Below are 25,838 nucleotides of genomic sequence, written 5' to 3'. Positions count from 1 at the left end.
GGTTCACATATTCCTATTTGTACTTTAATGTCTGTCACTATCTTGAAAAAAAATGTCCTCTGGGTAGCTGCTATCCCTTCATCCTGAACCTCAAAATTAACACATGAAGAAGACCTGAGCCATCCAGACATTCATCCTGAAACAGAGACACCCCACAACAAACTCACAGATAAGTACATACTTACTGTATACACCTGAGATTTTTGTAGTTGTTACATAGCAACAATTAGTCACTGCACTATCTAAGACCCAGAAATACGTATTGGACAAGCAAAGTTGTAAAATTCTGCTTGATTTTAAGCCATAAGAACTATTCATACACAATGTAGCATTTACCAAATTTCTAAATGATGATAATAATAACGACTACTATAATAATAATAATAATCATGGTGGTTAACTTTAGATGTCAAACAAGTGGGCCAAGAGATGCCCAGATAACTGGTTAAACATTCTTTCTGGGTGTGTTTGTTACAGTGTTCTGCAAGATTACCATTTGAATCAGTAGACTGGATAGATAAGACTTCCTCTCACCAACGTGGGCAGGAATCAGTCATTTTTTTTTTCTCTTTTCTTGATATGAGATGATCATCATCTCCTTCAAACACTGGAGCTCCTGATTGTCAGGCCTTCAGTTTCAGACCAAGTCTAACACCTGGGTCACCTTCTGAACTATACCACTGTCTTGCCTGGTTCTCTAACTTGCAGATGGTGGGACTTTTCATCCTCCATAATAAAAGGAGCCAATTCCCATAATAGATCTCCTATCAGTTCTCTTTCTCTGGAGAACCCTGACTAACACTATTATTATCGTCATTGTTGTTGTTGCAGGCTTCTGGTGTCATTGCCAGATTCACAATCTTAGAATAGACCCAGGGCAATGCCCAGATCAAAGTTAAAGAATGGTTCTGGATGTCAGAGAAGAAGTGCAAAGGAAATCTCTAAACAGACCACCAAAAAACTCAGTTCCTGAGTTTTCCAGCTTCTAACTTTATGGTCTATTTATAGTTTTTTGCCTTCTGAATCCCTGAACAAAGGCGTCCACTATCCAGTGAATCCTGTGTACCATATTCCTCAAAATAAGCCTCACGTCCTTTCCAACCTTGAGTCTGACCCTAGCTTTTGATGCTTCGGCCTGGAAAATGGGTTCCAGGAAAATGAAGCAGAAAGAGTCCCTTAATTTTGTCAGAGCAGCACACTTTTTCACATAATAAGAGAATTAACCCTTCTGTCTCCCCAGGTTGCTATTTATCCTCCTTCAAAACCACTCTAGGCCCCTGGCATTAGAAGCCCAGCCCAGATCTGAATCCCAGAGCTCTTGAGGAAGACACTCCAACTCTTATCAGTCCTTACATCCAGTCAATGTGAGTGAGCTTTTCCTTGGCAAACCCTGAAACTCTTTGGTTTTAAAATCTTAAAATGTACCCTTGAGAGCTTGAGCACTGGGGGCAATAGATAGCACATCAATAGTCTTTGGCAGAGTGCTGTCTTCCTGACATTCAGCAGCTCTTGGGAAGACCTCATTTGCATATTGTCACAGGGCTGGGTTTTGCAGACAGAGTCTAGCATTTGTCAAAATAAGAAGGCAGTTTCGAGTACCTGATAGAAATCTGAGAAGGAGGCCCGATTTGGAATCAGATACTGACACCACACACATGTGGCTTTCCACCTCCAGAGCAACCTACTTTTTCTTGTGAGGAAATAAAAGTTATTGAGGGCCTAAGAGGTGACTGACAACGTGCTTGGGATTTACATGCATTTATCTCATTTATTCCTTATGACAGTCCTGCAAGGTCAATGTATTTCTATCTTTATCTATATGCGTGTGCGTGCACACGCGCGCACACACACACACACTTCTTTTGTATGGGAGGAATTGGAGGATCAAAAAGTTTAAATGACCTGCTCAAGGTCATGCGGCTAGTAAACATGTAAGTGCAAACTTAACCTAGATCTATTCCACTGTGTTCTTACAACCCAGAAGGTAAGTGTAATTGCAGAAGAGCTTAAATAAAACATAAAAAATTTTCAATGATAGGCTTTTGTCAAAGGTTATAATTGTTTTATCTGAATGGTGAAGGCAGGGTAGGTACAAATCTGTCCCCAGAATCTAAGGTCAACAATGTCTTGGTCTCCGCCAGCCACCGGTGCCACCATCATGGTGAGTTATGTTGGATGGACTTACTTCAGGCAAAAACAGAGAGCTCTCTCCCTGGAAGGCTTCTGGAAACCCTCAGGTCATACTGTAACTACCCAAAGTTAGAGCTATTGCTACTATACAGGCAAGCAGCACTGTCAGGATTCTTTGAGGGACAGTGGGACAGGTAGAGTTTCACTAAGACACATCTAAATACTGAGAACAAAATTTTGTGATAATCATGCACCTTCTGCCTCTCTAATTCCAGAACCTAGACATGGGCTTCTCTATGCAGTTCATTATGATCTTGAAATGAATTTTGATTCCAATACAAGTAATATTTGCAAGTATTAACTCTATGCCCATCACTGGGCTAAAAATGTCCCAAGAGCTATCTCATTGTCAATATTGGGAACTAGACATCATTATTGCCTGAGAAAACTGAGATGCAGAGATGTTAAGCATCTTACAGTACCACACAGGTAAGAGTGGCATAGCAGGATTTCAACTTGGCTCTCTTAAAGAGTTCAGATTTCTTGGTCCAAACTGATGACCCAAGTTATAATCACTTGGATTTTTCATAATACAAAATAAGAAGAGTCCCACAGTATTCTGGACAAGTGCAGCATCATTGTAAGAAAAATGCTACATTCAAAAGGTAGAAAGTTTGAATGATACCTAGACTGTATCTAAGGGCAGCATCCACATCTGATTCTACTTAATAAATATTCTTTTAAAAATATTTTTTAGTTGTTGATGGACCTTTATTTAATTTATTTATTTATATTTGCTGTTGAGAATCAAGTCCAATGCCTCAGACATGTGAGGCAAGTGCTCTACCACTGAGCCACAACCCTAAACTTGGTTCTTCTTAATAAATATACTTCAGTAAATGAGTGCTTTTTGAGAGCACATAAAGCATGGCTTGCACATCCCTAATAGCATCGTTTCCTTTATAGATATTTAATGTTGGTTTATAAGGTTCATCCTTACCATAGATCAGTCAAATGTTGAACCCTAAAGATCCTTAAATACAGAAAAAAAATGCTCTATATTTTAGGGAGAATTTTAATTACTTTTAGAGAATTAGATCCATGATTAGTAAGCATTTTCCTAGGAATTCTCAGAGATATGTCATCAGTATTTCATCCTCAGACATTTAAAAAGTCTAATGGAAATTCTATATTCTAGGATATAGCCACACAGACCAACAGATACATCAGGGTCCGTTTTAGCTAGAATGATATTAACTTAATGGTTAGAAGGGCTGGTAGGAAGCCATGGCCAGCCAGTAGATATTTAAGTGCACAAAAATAGGAAAACTAATTATCACCTATTCACATAGACTTTCTAACAAAATACAATTTGATAGAAAAGACAAAAAGATGAATGAAAACAAACCTTAAGAAAAAGAATATGAATAGGCAATTCACAAAAGGAGAAACCCCAAAGCTGGCATTACTACTAATAAGAGAAATGTAAATAAAAATAATAATATGTCATCTTATACTCATCATATTAGTAAATGTTAGAAAGTCAGAGGACAATTCATCAGATTTCTGCTTATATGCATCCTAATTTAGCCATCATTAGAAAAAAGGATAAGTAAATCATAGACCTAAACTGTGAAATATTCTTCTGGGACTAGAAGCAGAATGAACTAAATGCACATAGAACAACGTGGCTAAATCTCAAAATGATAGTATGGAGGGATAGAAGTAAAAACCTGAATAAAGAGTGTAGTGAAACACCACAAGTTAACTTTAAACACATACATACTGTATTTGCCAAGAATCCATACGTACTCAAGAAAATATGTCTGATACCTTAGAAATGGTACCTGGGGAGGTACAGCCATAGATAAAGAAGGAGAATGAGGATAAGCATGAAAGAGAAAGAGAAAGAGAGAGAGAGAGAGAGAGAGAGCAAGCGCTGTGGTGATGTTGTGACATGAACTGAATGCCAATCCTAATTCTATGTGCCCAAGGTCCAAGTAAGTAAAGTAAGGATTGCATGAAGGAGCATAATATAAGGGGTAACAGAAAACCACTGAGATCAACAATGAAAATCAGTCTCTTCCCAACAAATTTCACCATTTTCTACTGATGAAACCTCAAGGGTTACAGGAAGCATTGACAGGTGTTCCATTCCGTCTTATTTCTCTGCTGAAGAGAGTACCAAGCCACATCAGGTGTCTAGTGGAACCCTGGCACCAAGCATCTCCAGCTCCCAGAAGAAAGCTTCACCCACACATATGACTATTATAGACACATCTGAATATGTACCCCAATTTAATATAGAATAAATTGCTTTTCTATCAGCAGAAAGGAGAAAGAGATCACACCCTGGTTAGTCCTATGGAGGAAAACATAGTATCTTCATGAGCCATCAGTGCTAATCCATTCCTCTACCTCTGCCATCAAAGTTGGCAATATCTCTGTTGTTGCTTCCAAGTTATCCCTAGAATAGATCAAGAAATTCCAGGAAGTACCAAGTCAGAAGAGACACAGGTCCTCAGAAAGATAATTGGAGGTAATTAGTTTCCTAAATCTCCATCCAGACTGCAGACTCCTCTTTGCTCTTAATAAACAAGCAAACAAGTCAGCAAATAAATAAATCAGAAGTTCTTTACATTTTCTGCCAGTGAGCAATAAGGAAAAAAATCTCTCGACAAGTGAGCCGTATTTTCTCGAACATGAGGCAAAACAACAAGGGGAGACGTTGTGTTGAGTTGTGCACATAGTGGCTCAAATATGAATCAGCAGAAGAGTCCAGCCTATAAAATACAGAAGTTGCAAGGATGTTAAGACATGCAAGAGTCTCAGAGGTTAAATTATTACTGGCATCCAAACTCACATTTAAAAGACAGCTCCAGACGTTCTTTAGTTAACACACAGCCATTCTAGAGCAGCCAAAAGAAAATCTAATTGCTATGGATAGAACATGTGTAAATGTCACACCAGAAAGTCATTTTCAGGCAATATATACATTTTTAAATATACAGTTGAAAAAGCAAGGTTCTGGCTGGGTGCAGTGGCACTTCCCTGTATCCCCAGCAACTGAGGAGGCTGAGGGGGGGAGGATTACAGGTTTGGAAGGATGCTTGGTTAACTTAGCCAAACCCTCTTTAATTTAACAAGACCCTGACTCAAAATTTAAAAAATGAAAAGGACTGGGATGTAACTCAGTAGTAAAGCACCCCTGTGTTAAGTTCCAAGTACATATATATATATATATATATATATATATATATATATATATATATATTTATAAATGAAAAAAAGAGAAAAAGGTCTGGAGTTACACAAAATAGAATGAAAACTCAGGATCGATGCTTAAAACTATTGTCAAATGATAAATACATTTAAGAAAATTTAAGACTCCCACGATTATGGGGTGATAATTTCTAAATAAACTACAGGTTTAGGAGAACCTACACTACATCTGACTTTATGAAGTACTTTTTTATTACCAAAAACCTTCTTCTTACACCTCCCCATACCCATACCCAAGCAACACAGTTTATCATTGTCCCATTCAACAGCATCAAAAATTTAGAGATTTTTTTTACATTCTTTTCTGATGGATTTTCATTCTTTAGATAGCAGTGGATTCTAACACTTTGTCATCAAACTTCTCTAGTCCCCTTTCAGCAAATATTCATTGTGACATGGTAATTATTAATTTTTTAAATAATTTTTTTTCAGTTCTCTTGGTGAATGAGAATCAAAATGACATCTACGTGAATTCCTTAGGGACCCAAAGTCCTATGCCATGAGCTTCAACTCTAATGGGGAAGAAATTGAAATTAAGGGAGGGCAACACAATACAGTCTAAGAAATAATATGGCAGCAACACTTATAGGACTTTATGGGAAAATATCAACCATACTGGAAAAGAAAGAAGGAAGTCAGACATGGCTTCCTGGAAAACATGATGTCTAAGCCCAAACTAGAAAACCATGCCAGAAGCAAGCAAGGATACTACCATACATAAGGAGTCATCCTCTCGATTTTGTATACCTAAACGTGTTAACATCCTGGAGTGTTTGAGGTCCACATGAATGTCAGGGGAGCTTTATAACAGCAGGACAATCACTCAAGAGTGTTAACATTGCATGGATACTTAACAAATGCCAGGAGACCACATACAGCTTATGTCACAGCCCGTCACACCACACCACACTGGCTGTCACTCATTTTCAGAACAACCCTTCTAGAAGTCTGCCCCATCTTTGGTTTGTTCTAAGAAGCTGTCGTAGGTCTCTGTGCCCTGGATCAACAGCCACTTCCCTCCTCTAGAATCTAGAAAAAAATAATGTAGGAATCAATGGTGAATATAGTACTTTCTCTTATCCACCCTCAAACTCAGTCTTACTGCATAGAAAGGAGAATCTTTGGATAGAAGTGTTCAACCACTGGGTTGAGATAGCGGTTGTACTATTCTATAAATTTACTAAATTATTGCATTGGGCCTTTTCAAAAGATGTATTTAAGGTAAAAAATATTTTTATAAAATATAAAAATTAGAAATTTTGCACCAATAAATCACACCCTAATATAGTAACCTAAATGTGGAACTTTAAAAGAATCATGTTATTTCATTTTCAAAATCATAGGGTCTTGCATGTTCCATGAATTTCTATGTGCATCGTCAACATGAAGGTATCAATCTGCCAGGCACAGTGGGCACACCTTGTAATTCCAGAGGCTAGGGAGACTGAGGCAGGAGGATGGCAAGTTCAAAGTCAGCCTCAGCAACAGTGAGGCTCTAAGCAACTCAGTAAGACCCTGTCTCTAAATAAAATACAAAATAGGGCTGGGGATGTGGCTCAGTGGGCGAATGCCCCTGAGTTTAATCCCTGGTACCCACCCGCCCCAACTAAAAGATATCAACCTTGCCTCTGTGCCCTGGTTTCCACCCCCAACCAGCTCTGTGACTTCAGCAAGAAGCACAACCTCTCTGAAACTCACTCAATTTACTCCCATTGAAAAATGGGTTCTCATATAATTTACACACCTACCTCACAGGGTAGGTTGAGGTATAAATGAGAAAGTACAAGTTCAATGCCAAGCAGGGTGATTTAGTATTTAATAAAGGCTTGAAAAAATAGTCAATGTCTGCCTTACTTCTCTTCCTTAAAGTATGACATTTGGTAACCAATTTGCTCACTGTGACAATAACACCCCTTCTACCCAGGGATTTGTAACCCTGCCTGAGAAGGCAATAGTGTTCCACAGTGATGACTTATCCACAGTCTTGACCGGATACAGGACTCTACCTCTCTGGTGGACCACGGGCCTGGCCTGGGGGCTCCTGCCTTCCTGGGAAGCACCAAGTCCCCCCTAGATCTCCTCCTTGCCAGTGGCCTGCTGAAAGTCATACCACTTACTTCACCCCTTTCATTTAAGATATAAAAGCTGATTTTAGGCCACAGGAAGTTTTCAGAAGGCTCCAGGAGTCTTAATAGGTCATGAGAGAGAAAACTGCCACCCAGAAAAGAACCAAGTAGCGGCCTCTCCCCTGGTGGCATAAGGACTTCGCTAGCTTCCGCTAACTGTGTTGAATGCCTTCCGCAGAGAACGAGGGGGAATTAAGATGCCTGGCACGAGCAGCAGCTGAGAACGGGAAGCTTTGGCCCTGACACCAGTTGTCGCTGAGCCCTGACGTGCAGCTGTGTGTCTCTCTCCTCCTATGACTCATTTTGGCAGATGCTAAGCAGTCACTCTCCCTGCATCAGAAGCCTGGGTCAGGGACTGGCATCATGGCTGTGGCCGTCCAACATGCTGGCAGCTCGAGGCTACCTCTCCTCTGCAGGGATTAAATTAAGGCCAGATCTCTGCTTTCAGGACCCATTTTGGTGTTTCCTCTTTTACCCTCAAGGCCCCATTTCCCACTTGTCCTGCTAATTATCTTCTAAGACCTTCTAAAGGCCCGTGGACTGCCCATAAAAACTGATGGTTTCCATCACTTTTCTCTTCTACTTTTAACCATTCGGCCAATATCCGGAATTCCACGGAAAGAGATTCATTCCTTTGGCCTAAGTATTAGATTCTCAAAATATAACTGTCCTAGGGCTAGGGATGTAGCTCAGTGGTGAAATTTTTTCCTAGCAAGCATAATGCCCTGGATTCAGTACCCAGCACCACCCCAATCAAAACATAATAATAATATATATGTGTGTGTGACCTCATTTAATAATATAGATTTAGAGTCTTTAAAATCTTCAATTTAGGATCCAAGATGGCGGGCCAGAGGGAGGCAGCATTCTGTGTTGCTCCATGACCTGGGACTCAAGAAGTGAGAATACTGCTTCTCTGTGAGCAATATTCCTGCTTCCGCACAGGAATCATGGCCCTGGTGCCTGTACAGGGTTCCACGCCTCAGCATCAGAATAGGCCTCCTATCTACTCACTCTCTTAGGACTATCAGGTGCCCCGAGCAGGACCATTGACATCAGCAACCGTGCAAAACTTTTGGCCACCGACCCGAGCAGAAATCCCAGACACAGCTCCAACGCAGGACACCTAGCAGCTACCCATGTTCAGGATCCACAGCTGCACTCTTGTGGGCTCCCCTGGTCACCTCCATCTTGGGACTCTGCAGCAATGGAGATAGTCTCCTATACGTGGTAGCCCACCTGCACCAGGGAACTTCATACAGGCTCTGAAGATAGCCAGAACCACATGCTGCATGCCACAGACTCAGTCTCTTAACTCATTGTCCAAGGCCATTGCCCCAGCTCCCCCCACCTGAACTGACACCCCATAGCTGAAAGCAAACACCTCCATCTTGGGTCACTTTCATCACCATCTTTAGTGGAGGAAACTTCCAGTTTGGAACTCCGATGGCCAGGTACCTGGTTGCTAACTCCCCCTTCTTCCCAGAAGTGGCTGGCCCAATGCAGTGTCTGCCCAACAGCAACAACAACAACAACAACAAAAACAGCTCTCAGTGGGGCAGGTGTGCAGAGCACCCAAAGCACACACAGGAGCCCCAGAGAGAAAGGTCCCTTATTAGAAAGCAGTAAGGGAGAGGGTGAATGTGATACAGTCTAGAGACTAACAGAGACCAGGAACTGGGAGGTCTTCAGGAGACATAAGGAGGTAAGCCCAGGCACTCACATTACAGGAGCAGGCCCAAAAAGAGGTCCCTGAGGTGCAGACTCCCCTCAGGGACCAGTGGGTGCCACACCCCACTTCCAGGTGCCCTCCACCCAGGACCAGTCTGCCCTCCCTGGTTACTTCACCATCCTGAGGGTGGCGATACCAGCTAACAGACAACCCTAACTATTAGATGAGAAGGGAAGCAGGAAAGACACTGATTTCCAACCAAAACAATCCTTGTTTCTTCCTTTGAGTTTTTTTTTTCTTTTTTTCTTTCTTCTCCCTCTCTATTCTCCCACCCTCACATCCCCAACATATGTGAAACCAGCTACTTTCCTGAATTAGGATATTGAGGACTGGGATGTCTGAATAGCATATTACAGTTGTATAGTATATTCTTTTTTTTTCTTCAGTTTATTATTTTATTTTTTTCTTAATATATATGTGTGTTTGCTTCATGTACTCTACTGTCTTCCTACTTACTTTTCCACCCAAAATTACTTCCACTCTACTCACCTGCTGCTAACCTTCTTTTTTAGATTTATCTTTCACACTTCCTAATATATAATAACTCTATATCCTCACCTCCTATCTCCTCAGCATATCATCCTACACCTCACCCCTGGTTCTTTGTCCACCATCAGAAACTGTAAAACCTTTTACAAACCTACTGATTATATTGTAGATAATAATTGAAATCACCATCTGTATACATTGTGACCAAATTGAAAATGTCTTAATAGCAACTATGTGTTTTTAGGTTGTATATGGTTTATATTGGGATCTATTAACATTGCCCTTCACATCACAGGAGAGGTATTGGAACTGTATAGGGGCACTATAAGCCTATAGGGTAAAAATGGTTATGTCTCAGATCCACAGTGCTAGAAGAGAAGACACACAAGCAACATGAAAAGACATGGGAAGAAAGATACCACACTATTAGAATCCATGGCCAGCACACAGATGAAATTACAGAGAAGGAGTGCAGGATATACATAATTAAAATGTATATAAGTAAAATGAATTAAAGGATTACATAAGAAAGCAAATACAGGCAGTAAAAGATCATTTCGGCAAAGAACTACATAAACAAATACAAAAAGAAAAAGATTGCTTTAATAAGGAGATAGAGGTTTTAAAGAAAAATCAAACAGTAATCTTTGAAATGAAAAAGACAATAAACTAAATTAAAAGTTCAATTGAAAGCATCACCAACACAGTAGACCACTTGGAAGACAGGACTTCAGACAATGGAGACAAAATATATAATCTTGAAAAGAATGTAGACCACACAGTGAAAATGGTAAGAAACATGCGGAGAACATTCAGGAAATATGGGATAGCATAAAAAGACCAAATTTAAGAGTTACTGGGATAGAGGAGGGCATAGTGTTCCAAACCAAAGGAATGAAAAATCTATTCAATGAAATAATATCAGAAAATTTCCAAACATGAAGAATGAATTGGAAAACCAAATTCAAGAGGCTTACAGGATGCCAAGTGTACAAAATCACAACAGATCCACACCAAGACACATTATAATGAAAACGCCTAACATACAGAATAAGGAGAGAATATTCAAAGGCATGAGAGAAAGGAATCAAATTACATACAGGGGAAAACCAATTAGGTTATGTGCGGATTTTTCAACCCAGATCCTGAAAGCTAGAAGATCCTGGAACAACATATTTCAAGCTTTGAAAGAAAATGGATGCCAACCAAGAATCTTATATCCAGAAAAATTAAGTTTTAGATTTGACAGTTAAATAAAAACCTTCAATGATAAACAAAAGTTCAAAGAATTTACAGCTAGAAAACCTGCACTAGAGAACATCCTTAGCAAATATTCTATGAAGATGAAATGAAAAACAACAATGATTATCAGCAGAGGGAGGTATTACACTAAAGGAAAAACTAAACAAAGGAGAAATTAAGTCAACTTAAATTTAAAAATAAATGGGAATACAAATCATGTCTTAATAATAACCCTGAATGTTAATGGCCTAAACTCACCAATCAAAAGACATAGGATAGTTGACTGGATTAAAAAAAAAAAAAAAAAACCAACAATATGCTGCCTCCAGTAGACTTTTCTCATAGAAAAAGAATCCATAGACTGAAGGTGGAAGATCGTGAAAAAATCATACCATTCAGATGGACTGCGGAAGCTAGCAGGGTTTCCATCCTCATATCAAATAAAGTAGACTTTAAGCTAAAGTTAATCAAAATGGATAAAGAATGAGATTTCATACTGCTCAGGGGAACCATACACCAACAAGACATAACAAATATAAATATATATGCCCCAAATAATGGAGCAGCTATGTTCATCAAACAAAATCTTCTCAACTTTAAGAGTCAAATTGACCACAACACAATAATTATGGGTGACTTTAACACACCTCTTTCACCACTGGGTAGATCTTCCAAACAAAAACTTCCAAACTTCCAACAAAAAACCCCCACAGAACTCAATAATACAATCAATAACTTAGACTTTTTTTTTATTGGTTGTTCAAAACATTACAAAGCTCATGACATATCATCTTTCATACATTTAATTCAAGTGGGTTATGAACTCCCATTATTACCCCACATACAAATTGCAGAATCACATCGGTTACACATTCACATTTTTACATAATGCCAATAACTTAGACTTAACTGACATATATAGAATGTTTCATTCATCAACGAGAGAATACACTTTCTTCTCAGCAGCACATGGATCCTTCTCCAAAATAGACCATATATTATGCCACAAAGCAACTCTTAGCAAATGTAAAAATGTATAGGTTCTACCCTGCATTTTATCAGATGATAATGGAATGAAATTAAAAATCAATGATAAATAAGAAATAAAAGCTACTCCAACACCTGGAGACTAAATAATATGCTACTGAATGAACAATGGGTTGCAAAATAATCAAGGAGGAGATTAAAAATTCTTGGAGGTAAATGAGAAAACTGATGGATATCAAAATCTCTGGGACACTATGAAGGCAGTACTAGAAGGAAAGTTCATTGAATGGAGTTCATTCCTTAAAAGAAGAAAAAGTCAACAAATAAATGACCTAACATTACATCTCAAAGCACAAGAAAAAGAAAAACAAATCAACACCCAAAGCAGTAGAAGACAGGAAATAATTAAAACTAGAGATGAAATCAATGAAATTGAAACAAAAGAAACTGTCGCGACTCGCGGAGCGCCCAAGCACAGCCTAATAAAGCCTCCCGCATACCAATCCCAAGCTGCCACGTGGATCTTTCTCATAGGGTGGTAAGGGATTGCGCGCCAATTCTCCATAAAAGGAGTTGTTTATCACAGGCCACAGTGGAAGCCGGCGCCATCTTCTAATGGCGGCCACGGTCTATAGGAACGGCTCACCACAAGAAACAATTGAAAAAACTGACAAAATGAAGTTAGTTCTTCGAAAAAACAAAATTGACAAACACTTAGCCATGTTAACAAAGAGAAGAAGAGGAAAAAAACTCAAATTACTAACATACGTGATGAAAAAGGAAATATCACAGCAGACACTACAGAAATACAGAAGATAATTAGTAATTATTTTGAAAACATAACCCAATAAAACAGAGAATATTGAAGGCATCGACTAATTTCTAGAGGCTTATGATTTGCCAAATTGAATCAGGATGATATACACAATTTAAACAGATCAATTTCAAGCAATGAAATAGAAGACACCATAAGAAGCCTAACAAACAAGAAAATCCCAGGATCAGATGGATACACAGCTGAGTTCTATAAGACCTATAAAGTAGAACTAATACCTATACTCTTCAAATTATTTTGTGAAAGAGAAAAAGAGGGAGCATTTCCAAACTTATTCTATGAGGCCAATATTACCCTGATTCCTAAACCAGGCAAAGACACATTTAAAATAAAGAAAGAAAACTTCAGACCCATATCTGTAATCAACATAGATGCAAAAATTCTCAATAAAATTCTGGCAAATTAAATAAAAAACATATCAAAAAGATAGTGCACCATGATCAAGTGGGGTTCATTCTAGGGATATAAGGTTGGTTCAACATAAGGAAATCAATAAATATAATTCATCACATCAATAGACCTAAAGAGAAGCATCATTTGATCATCCTAATAGATGCAGAAAAAGCATTTGACAAAATACAACACCCCTTCATGTTCAATACAATAGGAACATATCTCAATATCAAAAAAGCTATCTATGCTAAGGCCAGGCTATCATCATTCTAAATGGAGAAAAATTGGAAGCTTTCCCTCTGAAAACTGGAACAAGACAGGGATGCCCTCTTTCAATACTTCTATTTAACATAGTTCTTGAACACTGGCCAGAGCAATTAGACAGATGAAAGAAATTAAAGGGATACAGATAGAAAAAGAACTCAAATTAGCACTATTTGCCAACAATATGATTCTATACCTAGAAGACCCAAAAAATTCCACCAGAAAACTTCTAGAACTAGTAAATGAATTCATCAAAGTAGCAGGATACAAAATCAACACCCATAAATCAAAGGCATTTTTGTATTTCAATGACAAATCCTATGAAAGAAAAATGAGAAAAACTACCTCATTTACAATAGCCTCAAAAAAAAAAAGATAAAATACTTGGGAGTCAACCTAACAAAAAAGATGAAAACTATAGAGTGCTAAAGAAAGAAATTAAAGAAGATCTTAGAAGATGGAAAGATCTCCCTTGTTCTTGGATAGGCAGAATCAATATTGTCAAAATGACCATACTACCAAAAGCACTATACAGATTTAATGCAATTCCAATAAAAATCCCAAAGACATTCCTCATAGGAATTGAAAAAGCAGTCATGAAATTCACCTGGAAAAATAAGAGACCCAGAATAGGTAAAGCAATCTTAGAAAGAAGAGTAAAGCAGATGGCATCACTTTATCAGACCTCAAACTATACTACAGAGCAATAGTAACAAAAACAGCATGGTATTAGTACCAAAATAGACCTGTAGATCAATGGTACAGAATAGAGGACACAGAGTCTAACCCACAAAATTATAGTTATATTAGACAAAGGCACCAAAAACATATATTGGAGAAAAGGCAGCCTCTTCAACAGATGGTACTGGGAAAATTGAAAATCCATATGCAACAAAATGAAATTAAACCCCTCTCACCATGCACAAAACTCAACTCAAAGTGCATCAAGTGCCTAGAAATTAAACCAGAGACACTGGCCTATTAGAAGAAAAGTAGGCCATAATTTCTATCACGGCGATTAGGCCCCATCTTCCTTAATAAGATTCCTATAGCGCAAGAATTAAAATCAAGAATCAATAAATCTGATGGATTCAAACTAAAAAGCTTCTTCTCAGTAAAAGAAACAATCTGCAAGGTGAACAGAGAGCCTACATCTTGGGAGCAAATTTTTACCCCTCACACATCAGATAGAGCACTAATCTGTAGGGAATATAAAGAACTCAAAAAGCTAAACACCAAAAAAATGAATATCCCAATCAATAAATGGGCCAAGGAACTGACAGACACTCTCAGAAGATGATATACAGTCAATCAACAAATATAGGAAAAAATGTTCAACATTTTTAGCAATCAGAGAAATGCAAATCAAAACCACTCCAAGATTTCATCTCACTCCAATCAGAATGGCAGCTAAAAAAAAAAAAAAAGAACATAAAGAACAATAAGTGTTGGTGAGGATGTGGGGAGAAAAGCACACTCATGCATTGCTGGTGAGACTGCAAATTGGTGCAGCTGATATGGAAAGCAGTATGGAGATTCCTTGGAAAGCTGGGAATGGAACCACCTTTTGATCCAGCTATCCACTCCTCAGTCAATACCGAAAGGACTTAAAAACAGCATACTATAGGGACACAGCCACATCAATGTATATAGCAGCACAATTCACAATAGCTAAACTTTGGAACAAACCTAGATGCCCTTTAGTAGATGAATGGATAAAGAAAATGTGGCATATATACACAACGGAATACTACTCAGCAATAAAAGAGAATAAAATCATGGCATTTGCTGGTAAATGGATGGAGTTGGAGAAAATAATGCTAAGTGAAGTTAGCCAATCCCAACAAACCAAAAGCTGAATGTTTTCTCTGATAAAAGGAGGCTGATTCATAATGGTGTTGTGAGGTGGAGCATAGGAGGATTAGACAAACTCTAAATAGGGCAAAGGGGTGGGAGGGCAAGGGAAGGGGCATGGGGGTAAAAGAGACGGTGGAATGAGATGAACATCATTACCCTAAGTACATGTATGAAGACACAAATGGTGTGAATATACTTTGTGTACAACCAGAGAATGAAAAATTGTGCTCTATATGTGTAATATGAATTGAAATGCATTCTGCTGTCATTATAACAAATTAGAATTTTTAAAAAATGCCAGCAATAATTCTAAAATTAGAACTACTGATATCATTCATGAAAATTAAAACAGTAAAAATATTCTAAAACACTTGCAAAACTACAGTCCACCAAAATCTAATGGAAGAACATATTCTAATAATGAAATGTGATTCTAAATTAGAATATTTACTAATGGAAATTGCAAGGTAAATAGATCTAATATGGAAGAGTAACTTATGAAACATGTCAATTAAGTTTCAGTTTGTTAAAAAAAATCTTCAATTTATCAGCACCATAGAAATTTGATTTGACAAAACAGAGAAAAATGCCATAAGAGTCTCCTACAAAGATATTTATCAATCTTGCTTACAATATCAAAAAAGTGGAACAAATGTTACAGCCCAAAAAGTAAAAATGTGAAATAAATTACTGAGTAACCACAGGATAGTGTATCAAGTGAAAATCACAGATCATGTTTGCAATGCTTATGCTAATAGCCAATAGAAACAGCAAGACAAAATTATGTAGCAAGACCAAAACAATGAACACACACACAACCTGCATAATATTATGCATAGAGAAAATACTCAAAAATATTGACAGTGTTGTCCTCCCAAAGGTGGAACTATGAGTGACTTTTTCCAAAAAGGCCTATTTTTCTATTTATTTCTCCTTTGATGAACATATATTATTTTTCTAACAAAAATAAAAGACTTTTTAAAAATGAATTGAAGAGAATTCTACAATCTTCTGGTGTTGTAGTTTAGATGCGAGGTGTCCCCCAAAAGCTCATGTGTGAGACAATGCAAGATGGTTTAGAGGAAAAATAATTGGGTTACGAGAGCTTTAATCCAATCCATGAATCAATCTCCTGATAGGATTAACTGAGTAGGAACTGAAGGCAGGTGGGGTGTGGCTGGAGGAGTTGGGTCACTGGAAACATGCCTTTGGGTATCTGGTGAGTGGAGTCCCCCCCCACCTCCTTCCTGATCATCATGTGAGCTGCTTCCCTCCACCACACTCTTCCACCATGATGTTCTGCCTCACCTCAAGCCTCAAGGAATGGAGCTGGCTGTCTATGGACTAAGACCTCTGAAACTGTGAGCCCTCAAATAAACTTTTCCCTTTTCCTCCTCTGAAGTGTTCTTACCAGGTCTTTTAGTCACAGCAGAAAAAAAAAATGTTGACAAAAACATCTGGGAAAGTCAGGATTTTGTTACTGTAGTTTTACAGAGGGTCTCTGGGCAGGCATGTCAGCCTACATTTAGACCCCAGGCATCTTGGGATCAGATCTTCTGGAGGAGCAAGTTCTAGAGCACTGAGTCTTGAATGTTGAGGGGAATCGAAGGAGGTGTCCTGTTGGTGGTCTGGGAGTGCAGTTGGAGGCACTCATAATACCACCCTGACTCATGTTGCCCCTTCTAAAAAGCCTGCAGACACCCACACAGGGATGAGAGGGCTGCACATAGGGAACATAATAGTGCAGTATGGTGTGGTGAGAAGAGAATTGGATTAAAGCTACCATGACCTTGGAAAAGCAAATGGCAGACTCTGACAGGAGCTGGGATGGCACCTACGGGTAGATCTCAGTATTCTCTTCTTTAAAATTTCAAAGAGCATCAATGTCAGACAGTGTAAATGTAATGGAGAAAGACAAAAACAAAACATTTCAAGAAGAGCATACAAACCCACAAAAATTATGTATCGTCCTATCGTGGCTTAAAATGATGGCTGCTACTTTTTTTTTTTTTTTAATAAACGACAGCTTTATCTTCCTTCCATTCCTCCTGCATCCTAAAAGAAAATTAAAACATCCAGTTGTAGTATTGTCCTGCTTCTAAATAGCACTCAATGCAGGATAAAACCATATATTCTTGAAGCTTTTCCCAAAACACCTAATCTAAACCTAATCCCATACCCAGCTTCTCCTCCATAACATGATTCCTCTTGACATAGGTGCTCTCTCTTGTTGAAACAAGAACCAACAAACCCAACTTGTTGGACCACATGTGTGCTCCTTGTAGTTTTGGCTGGTGAACATTGACAGTTTATTCTCTTTGTTCTATGACATACTGGACACATTCTTGGACAAGTCATTTGGCTTTACTTAGCTTCCTTTTCCCCATTATTGAAAAGGGTACAATAATTCCTACCCATATTACTTCTCAGGGTTTTCTATTTAAGTGCCAATAACAGTAATTGATAAAAAATACAAAGTCTTGGCTAAAAGAAAATTCAAAAATAATTAATAGTATGATGCAGTTTTGCAAAAGCTAATTCTGTTCCAAATAGAATTCTGGCTCCTCCACTTGCTTCCTGTGTGATGTTGAGCAAGTCAATTAACTTCTTTGAGCATAATCTACAGGAAAATAAGGACAATAAAAGTAAACCTACCCACTTCAATAGTTTTTGTGAAGCATAGAAAATTATATAAGAAACTTAGGTCAATGCCTGTGGCATAATACAAGAAATATGGCAAATATATACGTACATACATATGCATACAGGCCTAGTTTATTCATCTTGGTTTCCTTGTGCCTCAACATAGTAGATATTCAATAAATACTTTTATTTTATTTTTTATTTGTTCTCAGTAAATATGGTTAAATGAATGCATGTGAATTAATTCCATTGGGAATTTTTTTACTCATTGAACAAAAATTTTTGAACACTTAGGACATGCCATGTCATGGCCCATTATCTGAGAGTACAGTGACAAATCAGAAAATACCACTTGTTTCCATCTAGTGAGAGAGAGAGACATACTAAACAAACATACAAATAAACTATATTTACAATTGTGACACATATTAGAGCAGGGTTTCTCAGCCTTGGCACCATTAACATTTTTCATCGAGATAATTTTTTGTCATAAAGGGTCATTCTGTGCATTGTGAGATGTTTAGCAGAATCCCCAGCCATACCCACTAGATGCCAGTAGCAATCCCCTCAAGTTTTGACAACCAGAAATATCTCCAGACATTGCCAGACTCCTCTGAGTAAAAATTCCCTCTCCTTAACCCCACGTTAAAGACCAATGCTATACAGAAAAAAAAAATGAGGAGAATTATCTGAGTAAGTAGATAAAGGGACTAAATTTAGGTTTCAAGTTCAGAGAAAACCCATTTGAGAAGCAAATCCTCAAGTTGAGACTGAAAGATGGTCAGGATATAGGTTGGCAATTAGGAGGAAGGAGTGTGTTCAGGCAGTGTCCAAGTCCAAGCAAGGACCTGAACTTGGAGTTCTAGAAGGTATTAGAAGCTCAGTACCATGTGGGAGATGAATCTGGACAGTAAAGGCTGTTTGTGTGTGCTGTAACAGAGGATGGGTGTTTTTGCCAGATGCAAACATTCTTTCCCCATTTGACCTCTGTGTTTCACCATCTCTACAAGGAATTACAGAAAGTGAAGCCAAAGGGGCAACGTGACAAAGACCACAAGCTGTGCATCAAAAGCAGAGCTCTTGTGAGCAAAAGAGCCAAACTAAATGGACCAGCTCCCCTGCAGCCGGTGTGGCCACATGGCTGAGTTCTAGCCATGGAATGTGAGCAGAATTGATAGGCAACTTCCAAGCCCAGCTTATGAGAGACACACATGATCTGCCTGGCTCTCATCTGTCCTCTGGTGTCAAGAGAAACAATGGGAAGAACGCATTGAAGGTGGTTTCTCTTCTCTTGGCCTCCTTCTTCAGTGACCACATGGACATCATGGAGGAGTCTAACCCATACACTTCCCAATCAGAAATAACTGTGCTGGATCTTACATAAGATAGAAAGAAACTTTTGTATTCTATCCTGAAATTTGGAAATTTAATTGTAAATGAAACTGGTACTGTCCTCACATATATATGCAAAATCTGAGGACACAGTTCTCTCTGGATGGAAGAAGTGTTGGCCAGCTACTTAATGCGAACACATAAAACACTCTACACCCTTGCCAGCAGTTTGGAATATTCAAGGAACAGCAAACATCCCAATAACTAGAACCATAAAATGGATATTATTAGCCTTACACTTTGATGAAGAGATATATTTGAAAATAAGCAGAAAAGCTCCACCTTTTTTTTTTTAAATATATAGCACACGAACAATTTCTTTTGTAAGAATTTCAGCACTATAATGAGTCAAAGGAGAAAACCCTCAAACAATGCAAGTTCTGAAACCAAGCATGATATTGACAGTAAACAAAATCTAAAACCTAAAACTACAACTACTACCAAATTGAAAATGAACCGCTTACAAATCAACTAAAAGGCATAAATATAATTTGTGGAAGTACATAAAATCACCTATATCCTTATTCTGAAGGCTTTTTATGTCATGCCTATCCACTTTTTTTCCAACCAAACTTTCTATCAAGCTTATGAATCAATGGCTATAGATGATACCCACTCTTTAGCAATCAAACACTTAGCAATCAGCCAAAGAAGATGAACAATCTGCTCTCTATTTATTCAAATGCAAAACTCCAAAGCTATGTATAATGTAGGAAGAGAATGCAAAGAGGTTGTTCCAGGCAAAAGAACTATAGAAACAAGCTGGAACAACGACAACAAAAAAAAGCTTTCAGCTGCAAGTAATAGAAAACCTGACTTTCAATGGGCTTAAGCTATAAAGGGGGGGACATTTAATGACTAAATAACAAATCTGATGTTATAATAAATATATTTAAGATGGCAACAGTATAAATGTATGTAGGTATGCATGCATACACAGGTGCATGCAGTTATGTGTAAGTATGAAACAAAATATACTAGACACAATGTACTATGATTTTTCTATTCTGCTTTATTTAGCTTCATTTTTAAAAGCTACCAGTGAAAAACAACCCAATTTAAAAAATAGGCAAAACATGTGAGCAAACACAAACAGAAGATATACAAAATGGCCAATAATCATATGGAAAGTTAACCATTGGAGAAATGAAAATAAAATCCACAAGGAGATACCACTAACACATATTAGAATAGCTAAAATTTTTAAACCCTGACAATACTAAATGTTGGAGAGAATATAGAACCTTTGGAACTTCTACACGTAGCTACTCAATATAAATATCAACACAGTGCTTTGCATATAAACATGCATAGCAATTCATTCATAATTCAAACCTCTCCTCCAAAGTGGAAATAACCATCCCCTGTCCATCATCTACAGGTGAATGAATAACAGTGGTTTCTAACAAAGGAATCCTGCCCAATAGAGAGAGAGAGAGAGAAACCTCATGGATACTAAGCTAAGCGAAGGAAGCCAGACAAGAATAGTACACACTATGTGATTCTACTTACATAAAATTCTAGATAAATCTATTCTTTCTTACAACCACACACACACACAAAATGTCCATGGTGCCTGGGACCTGAAGAAAAAACTGACCACAAAAAAAGCACAAAGAAACTTTGGAGTGATGAAAATATTCTGTATGAATTGTGGTGGTGGTTACATGGGTGTCTGCATGTGTCAAAAATCATGAAACTGTAGACTTATAATGAGCAATTTTGGCTCTACTCATGGGTAATAAGTTATTGCTTGAGAAAAAAACTTTATAATCTTATTACTCAAATAATATCAAAGTGCTATTTAGAATCCAAATTACTAGTAAATCAATTCAGTAGTCTGTCATTTTACTCATTACTAGATTAAATATGGTATGACAATCAAAAATGAAACCTGATAAACAATAATTCTAATTAGCCCAGGCCTTCAGAAATCTGTTTTCATTCTTATTTTAAGACTATAAAGAGCTGGCGCATTGGCTCAGGAGGCTCAGGCAGGAGGATCACAAGTTCAAAGCCAGCCTCAGCAAAAGGGTGGCCCTAAGCAACTCAGTGAGACTCAGTCTCTAAATAAAACACAAAACAGGGCTGGGGATGTGGCTCAGTGGGTGAGCGCCCCTGGTACAAAAAAAAAAAAACAATAAAGTACTTTAGTAAAAAATAACTTTGGTATTTAGAGGGAACTTTTATGCCTAGCAAGACACATATTTTTATTTCTCATTTACAATAGAACTGAAGTTTAGAGTCGCGGAGGAAGTAGACACACGGCTGGACTAAAATTAATTTATATCTGAATCTATTTTCTCATTGCATCACAAATACCTTCTAGAGCACTGAACCATTGGCTGTTGATTTTTGGTTTTAATTTCTTTGTTATTAGGACACCCAAGCACCAGAAGACATATTTGGCACATTTTACTTGCTTTCAAAAAATAGAGTTGAGCTCAAATGCTATCATTCCAACCCACAGATCTATACTGTACGTGTTCTATAAGATCAAATGGAAGTCACCTGAAAAATCAGCTTTAAAAAAAGATGTCCTTTACCCAAGCATTTCCATTTTTCTTCCTCCAAAGTGTTGGATGCTCTTTCCTCAACGGATTTGGCTAGTTAATCAAAAAGAAGGAACCAATGAAGAGGGGAATCTATGACCTCTTTGTCAAGGGAATTCAAATTACTCAATGCCAAGAAAGGCTATTTTTACTTTCCTCCGATGGTCTGTGGACTTCTTTAAAGGTTAGCACCATGAAAATAAAAGGAACAACTGTTTAAGAGGTGCTCCCACAGATATCTTTCCTTTTGATAGTCTCAAGCCTGACCCCACATTTTTGGCAGTTAGTTAGCTTGGATGGTTAGAGCCTGATTATATGATGGAGATAAGGGGCCAGCTGTATCCCTGGGGAGGTCACAAAAGTAGCTTTGCCTTGTTTTGGAGCTACCCAACCCACCACTGACAGTGTCGGTGGGTCTCTTAACTCATGATGCTATTGGGAACACAGTCCAGAGCATCCTTTGGACATCTCAAGACAGAGGATGAGTATGTTTGCTTTATCCTTACAGCATGACCCTGGAGGCCAGATCTCAGGAGGTAATAAGAACAAAACATACCTAATTGGCATAATGCAATCAATCACTTTAAACTATAGCAAAGGAAATCTTGCAAAAACTTACTTAATTTGTTCATTTCACTCAATTCTACCATCATAGCAAAATCAGTTGGTTTCTCTGAGCCTCCGTTTCTCCATCTAGAACATGAGAAGGGTCATTCCCTATCTTGCCAAGTTGTGAATTTTAAATGGAACAACTGTGAAAGAGCTGCAGGAATTATAAAGCAATATAAGCCTTCAGGGTCGTTCTGTACTTTATGAGAATCTGATTTTTGTCAGAGGACACTGTCATTTACTCAGTATCTTTGTTGATTAATTCAGTGAAGCTTTGTTGAGTGCCTCCCATGTGCCAGACTGTAATCTATTTTTAGGAAATACAGAGGAAACACGAAATCCTGACCCCCAAAGACCCTACAGTCTTTGGGGTGGAGTGGGGAACGTGGGAGGGCAACAGGTAGGGAAGGTGTGGCAGAGGCTATGACGTGACATCCAAAACCTCCTTTGGTGTGGAAGAACTTATTCCCAAATTGATGGAGGTGTTGTTAGCCTTTTAGAGGGAATACCCATCCCAACTAAAGAGTCACCTTGCCCCAGGTCATGGCCCCTTCCTGGGAAGTTTATATTGAATAACTAATTGACTTGCGAATACAAAGGCCATTCCTTTGCTCCAAACTGGCAGTAACCACTGAGCCACACCCCCAGCCCTTTCTACTTTTTATTTTGAGACGCAGTGTGGGTCAGTTGCTTAGGGCCTCGATAAGTTGCCGCAGCCAATTTTGAACTTGCGATCCCTCCTGCCTCAGCCTCTCGAGTCACTAAGTTTACAGGTGTGCACCATCACACCCAGCTCAAACCGGCATCATTGATGGATCATTCCTCTTCAGAATTCCCCCATGGGGCTGGCTGACATTGGGACTATATACTATTTAGCTTCTCCCTCTATTCATTCCTGGCCCCTTCCCTTCCTGTCTACAAGTATTGGCCACCAAGAACCCTTTTTAAAACCTCCTGCACACCACTTTCATATATAACTACAAATGTACCAACTAAAAATGAATCAATAAATAGAAGGAAGACCAATAGAGTAGAGAAAGGGGATCAGGAAGAGGGTGAAATACTGTGGACTGAAATGGAGCAAATGAAGCCATATGCATTTATGAATATGTCAAAATAAATCCCATTTAAGCATAACTATAATGCATGAATAAAAACATTTTTACAATAATAATAATGATAGATATCCGGCACATTAACATCCATCTCAGAGTCAACCTCTGGGATGGTTAATTCCATGGGTCAACTTGGCTAGGCTAATGTTCCCAGCTTTTTAATCAAACCAGTCTAAATGCTGTGAAGGTTATTTTAAAAAATGTCATTAACCTTTAAGTCAGTAGAGTTTGAGTAAAGCAGACTACGCTTCATAACGTGGGTAGTCCTCATTCACAACTGACAGTCCCCAAGGAAGAAGAAATTCTGCCTCTGGTTGCCTTTAGACTCAAGACCGCAACACCAACTCTCCTTAGGATCCCCAGCCTACTGGGCTGCCCTGCAGAGAGATTTGGGACTTAACATACCCCACAATCATGTGAGTCAATTCCTTGAAATAACTGTGTGTGTGTGTGTGTGTGTGTGTGTGTGTGTGTGTTTGCCTATTGGTTCTGTCTCTCTGGAGAATCTTGATGAAAACCACTTCCCAGACGACTCAACAATGACATCCAGCGATCAATGATCTGAGTAGCACCAGGATGGCCTCATGGGCATGTGACCTATGCAGTCAAACAGGGCTCCCCACTCAGAAGGTCCCTGTTTACAGGCTCCACATTCTCTGCCTTGAAAGTCTCAGTCATCTTATGGTTTGTAACATAGCAACATATGAGAAGCGGAAATATGTGTAATACACACGTTCACTGTTCCTTGTCACCCAACTTGCATATAGCTCTGGATGATTTAAACTCAGTCGGGGTCAGAAAGCAGATGATAGTAGCCAGTAGACAAGTCAGGAGGGGAAGTTGCTATAGGAAGTTGCTAGAGGGAAAGATTACAAAGGAGTGTGAAAGTACTTAGGGCAGGGTAGCAAATATATGTTCATTATTTGTTGACAGTTTTCATAAATGTGTGTGTGTGTGTCAAAACTTTGCAAATTTTACACTGTAAACATGTATACTTTCTTATGCACCAATTATACATTTATGAAGCTTTCTAAAAAATTGTTATTTGCCCTCTTTTGTCCACTTTTGTGTATGTTTAAGACATTCTAAAATAAAAAGTTGAAAAGAAACATCATTGTCTTTTTGGTGCAATAGAGTCATCGTCATGGTAACAGAAGTGGCCTCCAGAGAAAATTTTATTGATTCTCCTTCCCCGTGGGAAGGCCACAGTGGTCTCCCTGCATGCTATCACCTGGGTGTTATCGCTAGTGATTCGGGGAGCATGCTGGGATTGCACAAATTTAATTTGACCTCTAGAATGATTCTCTTCTACTCCCTTCATTCTCACTGCTCCTGCATCAGGGCAAAAACTAAACTGTCCCTCTTGACTGTAAAGAATTCCCTGCAGATTCTGACTCCCATGGGAACAAACAGAGGGGCAGAGAAAAGTGATTCAAAGTACATACTTGATTGCCGCAGTCTGGCTGGGCACAATCAGGAGCCACTTGTCAAAAGAAACTAACTTTATTTTTAGAACCACACACCAAACAAAACAGCTCCTCAGGAAAAATCCTCAGAGCCTCAACTGCCACCACCGGCTTTTTTCAAGCCTCTCTCTCCCCCCACAAGCTTCTCCCCACCTCCCACAATCCTCCTGCTCTTGAGGCCGATTGGCTGGGTCACGTGGGCAGAGCCAAAAAAGTCCCCCAATGAGCAGCTCCGTGGTCTGAAAGGGCAGGGAAACAGTCCAATGAGCATCACCGCAGAGGAGCCAATCAGCTAGATGTTGCTGGGGCCGAGGAGCCAATCAGCTAGATGTTGCTGGGGCCGCTGTGAGCCAATCATCAGCCGGCAGCTGGATTGCTGGCAGCTGGAAGTTTGCTGGGGCCCCTTCGGCTGTGGCTCTCAACACTTGATTGCATAATCAGCTCCTGTCTTTCTTTCTCTCAGGTGACTCTGCTGATTTAAAGTCAGGCAGGGACTGAATTGGCAATCAGGCCTGGTTTTTCATCACTGTTAACCAATATACAACCTTGGGCAAGTTGCTTTCCCTCTCTGTACCCAGATCTGTTTTCTGCAATGTGAGGGCTTTGTCTCTCCAAGGTCTCTTCCAGGGTCCATATTTACAACCTTGACTTTTCTAGATCCTTAAAGAACAGTAAGTTGGCTGGGGTTGTAGCTCAGCGGTAGAGTGCTCGCCTCACATGTGGA

The sequence above is a fragment of the Marmota flaviventris genome, chromosome 8 (genome assembly GCF_047511675.1).
Source record: "Marmota flaviventris isolate mMarFla1 chromosome 8, mMarFla1.hap1, whole genome shotgun sequence".
In the NCBI taxonomy this organism is placed as follows: Eukaryota; Metazoa; Chordata; class Mammalia; order Rodentia; family Sciuridae; genus Marmota; species Marmota flaviventris.
This window is presented reverse-complemented; position numbering follows the sequence as displayed.